Genomic DNA, 11251 nt, shown 5'->3' with positions numbered 1-11251 from the left:
TTGTGTGTTTACACACACAAATCCCTGTTCTCGCTCTGTCAGGGATACAGCGGGCTCGCTCCCCCTATACTCCTTAAAGCGTACGCCGTTCACCTCTGGCGATTCGTGCAGGAGTGCCATTCTGCCGCCGTCAATCGACAGTCAGCAAGCAGTTAAACCGGCACTTCAGCTATTATAATACAAATTGCAGTATATAAATCTTAGAGACTCATCCCCCTCCATTGATTCCTGCTTTTTTCTCTTGTGTGGGAGTTTCAGCTTCAAACACACACATCCATGTGAACTGGTCATCCACCTCAGCTGCTGCAATCCATTACCTTCCCACAGTGCTCCATTGAAGTGTCTCTTTCTCTGCTGTAGTTCAATCCCATCAGCCACATCAAGCCTCTTCTCCCTATGTGCACAGTCAATCATAGCGGGGGTCTCAGGCAGGGGGGCTTGCAGTTTTCCAGAGGTTTTATGCAGTAGGAAGGAGGAGGGCATGCGGGTTGTTAGCACACCATGACAGGGAGCTCCTTGGTGCTCCTAGCAAACACACCTAGTCGGCGCCATGTTCTGGCCCCTCCCTCTGACAGGAAGTCAGAGCCAGCCAGGGTTAGCTTCACAGGGATGCACAGGTGTTCCATGCATCCCCATGCAGGCCATCCCAGCAGTAGCTGCATGGGAATGGGCAGATGTTCTGTGCATTCCTGTGCAAGCAGCCCCAACCATATCAATTGGGATGCAGCAGCTGTATGAACACAGCCACTGTTCCCAACTTGACATCCATGCAGGTGCATATCCCTGAACTCACACAGTCTGCGTTTGGGGCCATGGACCTACAGACCTGCATATGCATGAATGTCAGACCTGTCCTTGCAGCCGCACCATCCAAACTGACATGAATTGGACTGCTTGTGAGGGAACACATGCCAATATATGGTGGCACTGTCCAATTATTCAGTTATACTGGGGAAAAGTTTTAAACATAATTAAGATGATTAGTAACTCTGAAATTAAGCAAGATCCCTGGCAATGCTTATTTCACTCTTCCAGTGAGCCAAGGAAAAAAGAGTAATAGAGAAAGAGAAGTATATAAAACCAGAAAAATGGAAGAGTTGATACATTTACAAAATTATTCCAATGCCAAATATTATGAAATCTGGAGAAGTTGGATTGAGTTTAAATAGTCTGTGGCTTATAAAAGATATATAGGTAATCAAAATGCATCGGGGTAGGCGAGAGAAGGAAAGGTGCTAGAATCCCCATAATATGGGAAAGAGAGTGTGGATGAGAAAAGGAGAGATTGGCTTGGACCCCCCCCCCCTTTTTTTCCCCTTTTAAAATGTATTAAGGCTGTCGCCTATTCCATCTTCTCAATGCTGGCATGGGATAAATGGGTGGGAGAGAATAATTTTTAAAGAGATGTTCACAGCAATATGGTATGGAGATGAATACATTTGACGGAATATAGAATGTCCATTAGGGGTTTGAAAGGAATGGGAAAGGAGGAAGAGAAGGAATAGAGAGAAGTCATTCTCTTCTTCTTCCTCTCCAATATCACTATTGGTTGCATTTTATTTCTCTTTTGATTCACATTATAACACATGTTGTAGAGGGTGGTTGGCAGATGATGAAGGGGGAAGAGGGGTGGATGGTAATGAAGCGAGAGGTGAGGTATAGATGAAAGGGTCGAGTAGTCACAAGATCTTTTCTGGCAAAGGTCAGTAAAAAAAAACTGATTTATAAATATACTTATCAAAAACGTGGTACCATGTGTTAGAATCTCAGATTTTTCCCTGTCCCAGTTTAAATTGGGGTTCAATTCTGCTTCCAAATATACAGTATCTCACAAAAGTCAGTACACCCCTCACATTTTTGTAATTTTGTTATTCTATCTTTTCATGTGACAACACATGAATGAAATGACACTTTGCTATAATGTGAAGTAATGAGTGTACAGCTTCTATAACAGTGTAAATTTTCTGTCACCTCAAAATAACTCAACACACAGCCATTAATGTCTAATCCGCTGGCAACAAAAGTGAGTACACCCCTAAGTGAAAATGTCCAAATTGGGCCAAAGTGTCAATATTTTATGTGGCCACCATTATTTTCCAGCACTGCCTCTTGGGCATGGAGTTCACCAGAGCATCACAGGTTGCCACTGGAGTCCTCTTCCACTCCTCCATGACGACATCACAGAGCTGGTGGATGTTAGAGACCTTGCTCTCCGCCACTTTTTGATTGAGGATGCCCCACAGATGCTCATTAGGGTTTAGGTCTGGAGACATGCTTGGCCAGTCCATCACCTTTAACCTCAGCTTCTTTAGCAAGGCAGTGGTCATCTTGGAGGTGTGTTTGGGGTCGTTATGTTGGAATACTGCTCTGCGGCCCAGTCTTCGAAGGGAGGGGTTCATGTTCTGATTCAGTATGTCACAGTACATGTTGGCATTCATGATTCCCTCAATGAACAGTAGCTCCCCAGTGCCGGCAGCACTCATGCAGCCCCAGACCATGACACTCCCACCGCCATGCTTGACTGTAGGCAAGACACATTTGTCTTTGTACTCCTAGCCTAGTTGCTGCCACACACGCTTGACACCATCTGAACCAAATAATTTAACTTGGTCTCAACAGACCAAAGGGCATGGTTCCAGTAATCCATGTCCTTAGTCTGCTTGTCTTTAGCAAACTGTTTGTGGGCTTTCTTGTTCATCATCTTTAGAAGAGGCTTCCTTCTGGGACGACACCCATGCAGACCAGTTTGATGCAGTGTGTGGCATATGGTCTGAGCACTGACAGGCTGACCCCCCACCCCTTCAACCTCTGCAGCAATGCTAGCAGCACTCATATGTCTATTTCCCAAGGACAACCTCTGGATATGATGCTGAACACGTGCACTCAACTTCTTTGGTCGACCATGGCGAGGCCTGTTCTGAGTGGAACCTGTCCTGTTAAACCGCTGTATGGTCTTGGCCACTGTGCTGCAGCTCAATTTCAGGGTCTTGGCAATATTCTTATAGCCTAGGCCATCTTTATGTAGAGCAGCAATTCTTTTTTTTAGATCCTCAGAGAGTTCTTTGCCATGAAGTGCCATGTTAAACTTCCAGTGACCAGTATGAGAGAGTGAGAGTAATAACACCAAATTTAACACACCTGCTCCCCATTCACACCTGAGACCTTGTAACACTAATGAGTCACATGACACCGCGGAGGGAAAATGGCTAATTGGGCCCAATTTGGACATTTTCACTTTTGTTGTCAGCGGTTTAGACATTAATGGCTGTGTGTTGAGTTATTTTGAGGGGACAGCAAATTTACACTGTTATACAAGCTGTACACTCACTACTTCACATTGTAGCAAAGTGTAATTTCTTCAGTGTTGCCACATGAAAAGATAGAATAAAATATTTACAAAAATGTGAGGGGTGTACTCACTTTTGTGAGATACTGTAGGCCCACTAGATGGAGTATCCTTGTTTGTGAAAAAACATTTCTTTTGCTGTTGTGAAAAGCCATTTATTGCCTTATGAGAATGTTTTTTGGGAGTCCCCCATCTAGTCATGGGTTAGAAAGGGTTAGGTTTAAGTTTGTTAGCATTAGAATAATTTGTGCCTGGTTCTGAGGAAATCATTTGAAATATTTATCTTGGTAATTTTCCTTTTAGAAACATAATTCACATACTTATGTGGTAAACATATATTTAACCTCTTGGCACCGGCACCTCCCGGGGTTTGTGATCATGTGACCGCCATGATTGGCTGACACGGCGGTCACATGATTGGAAAGCTCCCAATCGCAAGTTGAGATCAGGGGCTTTCCATAAGCCACCGGTAGCTGCTCTCGGCACAGCTCTGTTTACCTTTAGATATGCATATAAGCAGCTTCTCGGCGTTAAGGCCCTCTCGCCGAGAGGCTGCATATATGCATGCGGCCAGGGCCAATCCGTTTAAAACCACTAGTATTCCATGAAGAAAACAGCAATATTAACAATTTACTACAGCAGTGTATTGAACATCAGTACTGGTAAGTTTGCTATATTTCAATAATTTGGTACCCTTTGCAGTTTGTATAATAAGACAAAGAAATATATTTAGAGCTAGCGATTTAAAGTTTAATTTAGCAGAGTTAATTGACGAGCTGTAATAAGATGCAAGATTTAACCAATTTAAACTCGGATGTGTTGTAAGTATTTTGCAGAGAAGTGAATTAGTATCTCAGAGTTTGGGCTCAAGCATCATATCTTCATTAATCACAGCAAAAACTTCATTTGCCCTGACAAGGATCACAGGGATCAGGACAGCAAGAGACGGGGACAACAAGAGGCTTGCAAGGATTGCATGGATCTGCCAAGAAAGAAATCTTCCATTAATAATAAATTACTGCTTAGTGTAAAATATATTTTCACAATTGACTACAGGTGATGTTTATTTTTATCTAGCAGCCATGTTAAAATGTAGATAGCAAATAAAATGACCAAAATGCCTTAAAGCCATGGTTTCTTTTTCTATGTGTATATTCATTATTCAGCTAGCAGGTTAGGTTTTTGGCCAAACTTTTTCTTTTTCAGTTTCCTGGAGGGAGCATTTTCTTGGAACCAACATCAATGGGTTGTAGATAATTTGTTTTTTCACTTCTTGCAATTTCCAGTCTGCAGCAGCAGATAGGTCTACTCAACTCCCACGTACATGTCTAGATTTCTCTTGTTCAACTTGTAGGCTGAATGAGAGAAAATCATTAGATTCCTCCATTTGCACTGTTAAGTGTGGATGGAGAAGTCTGCACTACTGCATTGTAGTCAATAAGCTACAGCATCCCAGTGCTTGAATACCTGAACAGTGACTACATCTGATAGAATGCAATCACTGTTCAGGCAACAATTTTCCACCTTTCAATTTTTCCTTCAATTCTCTTAGAATTTTCTATTGTCAAGATTGAAGACTCCAACAGGGTCACCCACAGCTCAAATTTCATCTTATTCAGCAAGAAGTACCGGAAATTTGAGCTGTGTATGTCCAGATTTAGTCCTCGTTGGGCTTTTCATTCAAACCAGAAGCCAGTTTATAACATTGGAAATGGTCACTATATATATAAAAAGCATAGATGCAAATTAATTTAATAAAGAAAAAATATTATTTCATTTGTCCCAAACCTACTTGGATGTAGAGAGGAGAATGGTTCAATTTACAGAAATAGAAGATGGATAATTACACTTTGTGATTTTGATACATACTGTATTATGAACAGTTTAATGACCTCAATGTTTGGTCCTGAGTGGTTTATTAAAAACAAAGTCATTTTGACAAAAGCCACACAAGCTGAGACTGGTGTTCCACAGATCATTCATAAAGCAGTGTACCTTTTCTTTATTTTTCTGGCTTAATAGTAACCTTAGTAGTGATACTCCAGCTATGGATTTGGTTAGGAAACCAGTTGTACAGCATATGCTGTAGACTAACTGGTTACAACAATGATAGTCAGCTGCTGATACAGAAGTTATTAGATGAGTCACAAATTTATCCGATTCCTGCCTTTTACGTGCTGATTTTGTTAAAATATATCAGGCCTATGGTTCACAAAACACCCCTTTGTTTTTAATTGTCTTTAAATCCCGGTGTTTATCAATTCTGTAGCGTATTTCCTTTAATCACTTGCTTACTGGGCACTTTTACCCGCTCCATGCCCAGGCCAATTTTCCGCTTTGCAGCAAACATTAAACATTTGTCAGCTAAGGTCCAGCAGGGTTGAGGAGTCAGGAAATGTTCCCCTTGAAGCCTGCCTCATATCCTTCTCTACAGCTCCAGCACCCCAACCCTCCTTTCTTATATATTCCTCTTCTGCCTCCTACTGCCTTTGCCTCATAGCATGCGTAAAGTATGGAATGAATATGAGGAGGATTGATGGCCTTTTGCTGCTGACTTGTCCTATTGAAGTGCTGCTCTCGCCGAGCTCTGTGTTGCAGAGTCATGTGTTTCCTCATGCATGTGGTGCCTAACCTGATATTTTTACAACGGCTGATATTCTGTAGGCAAAGACTGCAAGCGGTGCTGCTGATAGCAGATACATTAAAAAAAGTCCACACTGCAGAGCTCTGCGAACCAATCCTAGGAATAGCAGTGGCCTGTACATGTAGGGCAGTGCCACCAGATGGATTGGGACGGCTTGCAGAACCTCTGCCTCTGACTTTAGGCCTGCCTCACATTTTTAAAAAAGGGGATTGTCCAAATATAATAGCAGCTATAAAAATAGAGAGGAATAAATATGTGGCACTGTGGTGCACACTATACTGCACAAGTATTTAATCTTGACTTATTTTAAAGAATATATCATACAGTGATATAAAGGGCAATCACGCCTTTCTCTTTTTTACCTTGTTGGCGAACATAGAGGTTGCCACGTTGACCCTGAGGTTTACATGCTGAAAAAACAAACAAAAATACTTTAGTAAAGAACTCCAGGCAACTATTAACAGCAATGCTAGCAATAAAATATTGCAACTGTGATAAAGTCTATTTTGTAAAGTCAAAGAAAAGTGCACCCCTCTGACCGTTAAATGCTTCCCTCATTAGGAGTTAGGTGCTGGTTTGTAGTCCATTACTCCTCCACACATATCTTAGTATAATCCCAAAGAAAAGCTACACTTTAATAATGTCTTCACAGGCAAAATTTTAATCAACCAATAAGCTTCAACAATTGGTCCTGTCCCAGGTCCATCCCTCTAACATGTTTATACTTGATGGGCTTAACCATAGAGGGTCCTGAGGGTGGGACCATGTGCTGAAAGTGATTATAATTTTTTTTTTTAAATAACAAACATGTTATACTTACCTGCTCTGTGCAATGGTTTTGCACAGTGCAGCCTTGATCGTCCTCTTCTGGGGTCCCCCGTGCATTGTTTCTGGCTCCTCCCCTTCTGAGTGCCCCCATAGCAAGTTGCTTGAACTCGAGTTGGAATGTGTGCGTCTATTGATACACACAACATGACTCGGCCCACGCCCTGCACTACCTTCTCACTGGATTTGATTGACAGCAGCAGGAGCCAATGGCTCTCACTGCTGCCTCCTTGTCCAGTGAGGAGAAAGAGAATAGCTCTGATTTTCTTGGGCACAGCACTGAATCGAGATAAGGCTCAGGTGGGTATTTAGTGAGGTCTGGGATAGGAACTGATCACAGAAGTTCTTTTTTTACCTTAATGCAGAAAATGCATTAAGGTAAAAAAAAACCTTCTACCTGTACAACCACTTAAAGTTTGTAAGCTGCTAAAAGTTTTGCCTGTGAAAACATTGTCGGTGTGTGACTGTACACTTTAATTATGTCAAGCTATGTAGTAAAAGTCACTTAAAGTGGACTTTGCACTAAAAAGCAAGGTCCTCATAACACAAAAGACATCCCATTCCCACAACAAAAAATAGCATGAATGCTCAAAATAAATGTGAAGAAGATGTATCACTTTCAACTGGCTTCCTCATTGAAGAGGGTAATTCTCACAAGATTATGAATCTTTATCTAATTCATTTCAGGTACTTATATAGCACCGTCAATTTACGCAGCGCTTTACATATACATTGTACATTCACATCAGTCCCTGCCCTCAAGGAGCTTACAGTCTAAGGTCCCTAAGTCACATTCATACATACATTTACTAGGGCCAATTTAGACAGGAGCCAGATAATCTACCAGCATGTCTTCAGAGTGTGGGAGGAAACCAGAGTACCCAGAAAAAACCAAAGCAGGCACAGGGAGAGCATGCAAACTCCAGGCAGGTAGCGCCATGGTTGGGATTTGAACCAGCGACCCGTTTGCTGCCAGGCAAAAGTGCCAACCACTACACCACTGTGCTGCCTTATCTTTGTTGTTTAGGATAGGATCATAGGATCTCACCAGAAAGAATGTGACGCTAACCTTGCCTAGGTGCCACAAGCAGAAGTGAAATGTAAGCCAAGTATAATTTTTAGATATCCCTTATTTTTTTTTATTTGAAGCATTAATGAGGCATTTTGGAATGGAATGAGAGGTCTTGTGTATTAGGTGATCCTGGCATTTTAATGCAAGGCTCGCTTTAAATTTACATTTAGCCCGTGTTTCATGAAATCACAGCACTAACGTCTATTTAAAGACTAATCTCAGTCAATTAAAAAAATCAGCACAAGGGACTGTACTAACTTTTAATATGAAGTGTCCCTTGTGCTGCTTGCTGTGGTTTTATTTGAAATCCTCTTTCCTCTGATTCCCCCCACCACCCCTGCAGCCGTAATCTTCTAGTGCTATGGAGGTTAATAGGAATCGAGAGATTTTTCATATGTACTCTTCAAGAGGGTTATTTATGCCTGCTCTTTCCTCCCACATCCTCCATTCATAGAACCTGTACTGTAACTTCCACAAATTAAAACTAATTGGTGAATGGAGGGGCGGACCTTTCATTCATTCATCTGCCCATGCTCCATTCATAAAACACTTTTCATTCATGGAAGCTATAGTACAACTTCTGTGAACTTAGGAAACGGAGGGAAAGGACAGGCATACATTCTTAACGGGTGCATACCACAGATCCCTTGGACTGTATTAACCCCTGTGGCAATGGAAGATTATGGCTGCAGGGGTAGGGGGTATCGGAGGATAGAGGATTTTAACTAAACCAGCCAGCAGCACAAGAGACACTTCACATTGATTGTAGGTACAGTCCCTTGTGCTGGTTTTTTTTGGACTAAACTTAGGCTTTAATGTATGTTCTTCTGAATGGTATTAATAAAACCATGACATGATTCTGTGTTATGTAACTAACCCTTTTGTGTGTCGTAGAGACAGCAAAAGCAAGTGATAAGTCAGAATACTTGACCTTAATCTCACTTGCTTAAAGTGGATGTAAACCTGAATTTTGTTTTTTTTAATGAAGACTTCTACCTGGTACAATAGAAGATGTCAAGTCATCTGTACCCAGTTGCAACAAAGAGTTAATCCTGCTCTGAGCAATCCTCTTGTCTTTGTCACAAGATTAAAAACAACACACATGTTTGTGTCACCAAATCCCCCACTGCTGTGACTGACTGACATCTGATTTCTTTATCTCAGGAACGGCATGAGAGAGAGAGAGAGAGAGAGAGAGAGAGAGAGAGAGAGAGTGTTACGATTCCATCTTCACTTCTCCCCTCCTTTCTTCTCCAGATCTCCCAGGATTGGCTGCTCCACACCTCAGCATGATTGGACATGTTAAAGTCATATGGTCCTGAGTTTTCACTTGATGTTACTCAAAATTCAGGAATTGGAGAGTTTAGAGGTGGGTGGGGAGTCTTGTGACATCACGACTCTGCCAACCAAGTTCCAGCAAAGAGACCCACCCACTGATTCCAGAGTTTTGTGGGGCTCCTACTGCTGAAGGGGGTGACATTTGCAAGGTATGGATACATGCAGGAGGCTTGCATGTATATATACATTAATACTGTGCCATTAGTTTACACTGGGTGAGTGGTGGGTTTACATCCACTTTAAGGTAATCTCCACTCAGAAATTGAAATTACCTTCTGCTTAACATATATTGTGCATATTTCATTCCACATCTCAACAGTCTAATTCATCTTTGACTAATATTTAGAGCATAGGTGTGTGCCCAGGGTATGCCAGGTGTGCTTAATAACCCAGTGTGGCATAGATTCCCCCCTGTTCATACCCCTGGTATTTCACCACAGCCCCCTAATGGGGCTCCTAAAAACAATTGGAAAAAAATAAAATTGGAAAAAAATAATAAAAACTACTGACACCATCCACTGCCCTACTGACTCCCTCATATTATATATATATATATATATATATATATATATATATATATATATATATATATATATATATATATAGCTTTGGTCGGCACACCCTAATGCAATAGGCTTTGGTCGGCACACCTATGATTTAGAGACTATTATATTGTAGAGTACAGCAAGTACTCAAAATAAAGCAATTTGCATGGTAACTAATAAAGCAACTCTGTCATTAAAAATCAAAATGCCAATTAAAGTATCCCCTAAAAAAGAAGATCATGAATACTGCCCATGGCATCAAACACTCCTGTAATGAAGATAAATCACTGCTTAAAATGGTTGTAAAGACAGGACATGTTTTACCTTAATGAATTCCCTGCATTAAGGTAAAATATGTTCCTGTATCTGTATGGACCCCTCCTGAATACTTAGTTCTATCGATTCAGCGATGTGCCCATCTGCAGTGGCTCTCTCCCCTCTCTCTCTGCTCACAGAGGTAGCAGTAGGAGTAATTGGCTTCTATTGCTGTCAATCAAATTCTGTGAGCAAAGAGTGGGGGCGGGGCTGAGCCACACTGTCTGTGTCCAAGGATGCAGACAGCGTGGCTCAGGAGAGACTTCCTATGGGGGCCCACCAAGAAGAGGAGGAGCAGAGAGTGCCAGTGGGAGGATTGGAGCCACACTGTGCAAAACCATTGCACAGAGCAGGTAAGCAATTGTTATTTAAATTCAAAAAAATCAAGCTTTACAGCCACTATAAAGAGGGATTGTTGGTTTCCTGGTCCTCCCCTGCTGGTCTTAGTGGTTTCTCCTATTGTCCCCTACATCACTGCAGGATATGATAGTGACCTAGGGGCTGGTGGTAGGAACCACAGAGTGCAGCAACAAACCACAAATCCACTCCAGAAAAAATTACTCTATTCTTTAAGCAGCGATTTCATTTCATTACAGTGCATCACAGGTTGCGGAGGTAAGTATTTAAAATTTTCAATGTGGGGCACTTTTTTTGACAGTTTGAATTTAGCAACAGAGTCGCTCTAATAGTAATTTCCAGCTAAAATTGATAAAACTGATGCATAAGTGATAACTTACAAAAGTAAATATCCAGACTTAATAGCAAATTGCAAGAAAAGCATTCATTTTACAATAAATGTAGTACATAAAGCCTAGTACAGGTGTTTGTTTATAAAAGTTATGTTGCATTTTTAAATCACTTACGGTCTTGGCATGGATCTTTGCAGATTGGGGTTATTTGGCAAGGATCTTGGCATTTGATCTTCTGACTGGCACATTTTTTTGTTCCAGACATATCTGCTTTTAGATTTGGTTTTCCTTCTGAGAAAATATAGGAGCTTGAAAAGAATTTGTTGTTTGAATAGATTTCAATGGGGCCTTTATATATACTGTATGTAAGAGGAAATAGAATGAGGACAAATTCTTCCCCTGGCTGGTCACAATTAAGAAGGCGTTTCAACACATACCATTCACATGTTTATTATTCATGAACTGGTGCTCCTTACT

The 11251-nt window shown here is 41.3% G+C and overlaps 1 long non-coding RNA gene across 1 annotated transcript; it reads right to left on the bottom strand.

Annotated features, from left to right (window-relative positions):
• Window positions 1-4074: 4074 nt before the first annotated feature.
• On the bottom strand, window positions 4075-11125 carry LOC141105322 (uncharacterized). Its single transcript, XR_012235568.1, has 3 exons — window positions 10949-11125; window positions 6353-6400; window positions 4075-4328 (listed from the first exon to the last, which is right to left on the bottom strand). It is a non-coding gene; the product is annotated as an uncharacterized lncRNA (long non-coding RNA).
• Between the last annotated feature and the right edge of the window lie 126 nt (window positions 11126-11251).

The sequence above is a fragment of the Aquarana catesbeiana genome, linkage group LG08, assembly GCF_042186555.1.
Source record: "Aquarana catesbeiana isolate 2022-GZ linkage group LG08, ASM4218655v1, whole genome shotgun sequence".
Classification (NCBI taxonomy): Eukaryota; Metazoa; Chordata; class Amphibia; order Anura; family Ranidae; genus Aquarana; species Aquarana catesbeiana.
The sequence above is the reverse complement of the archived record's forward strand: the minus strand, read 5'-3'. Positions and strand labels throughout refer to the sequence as shown.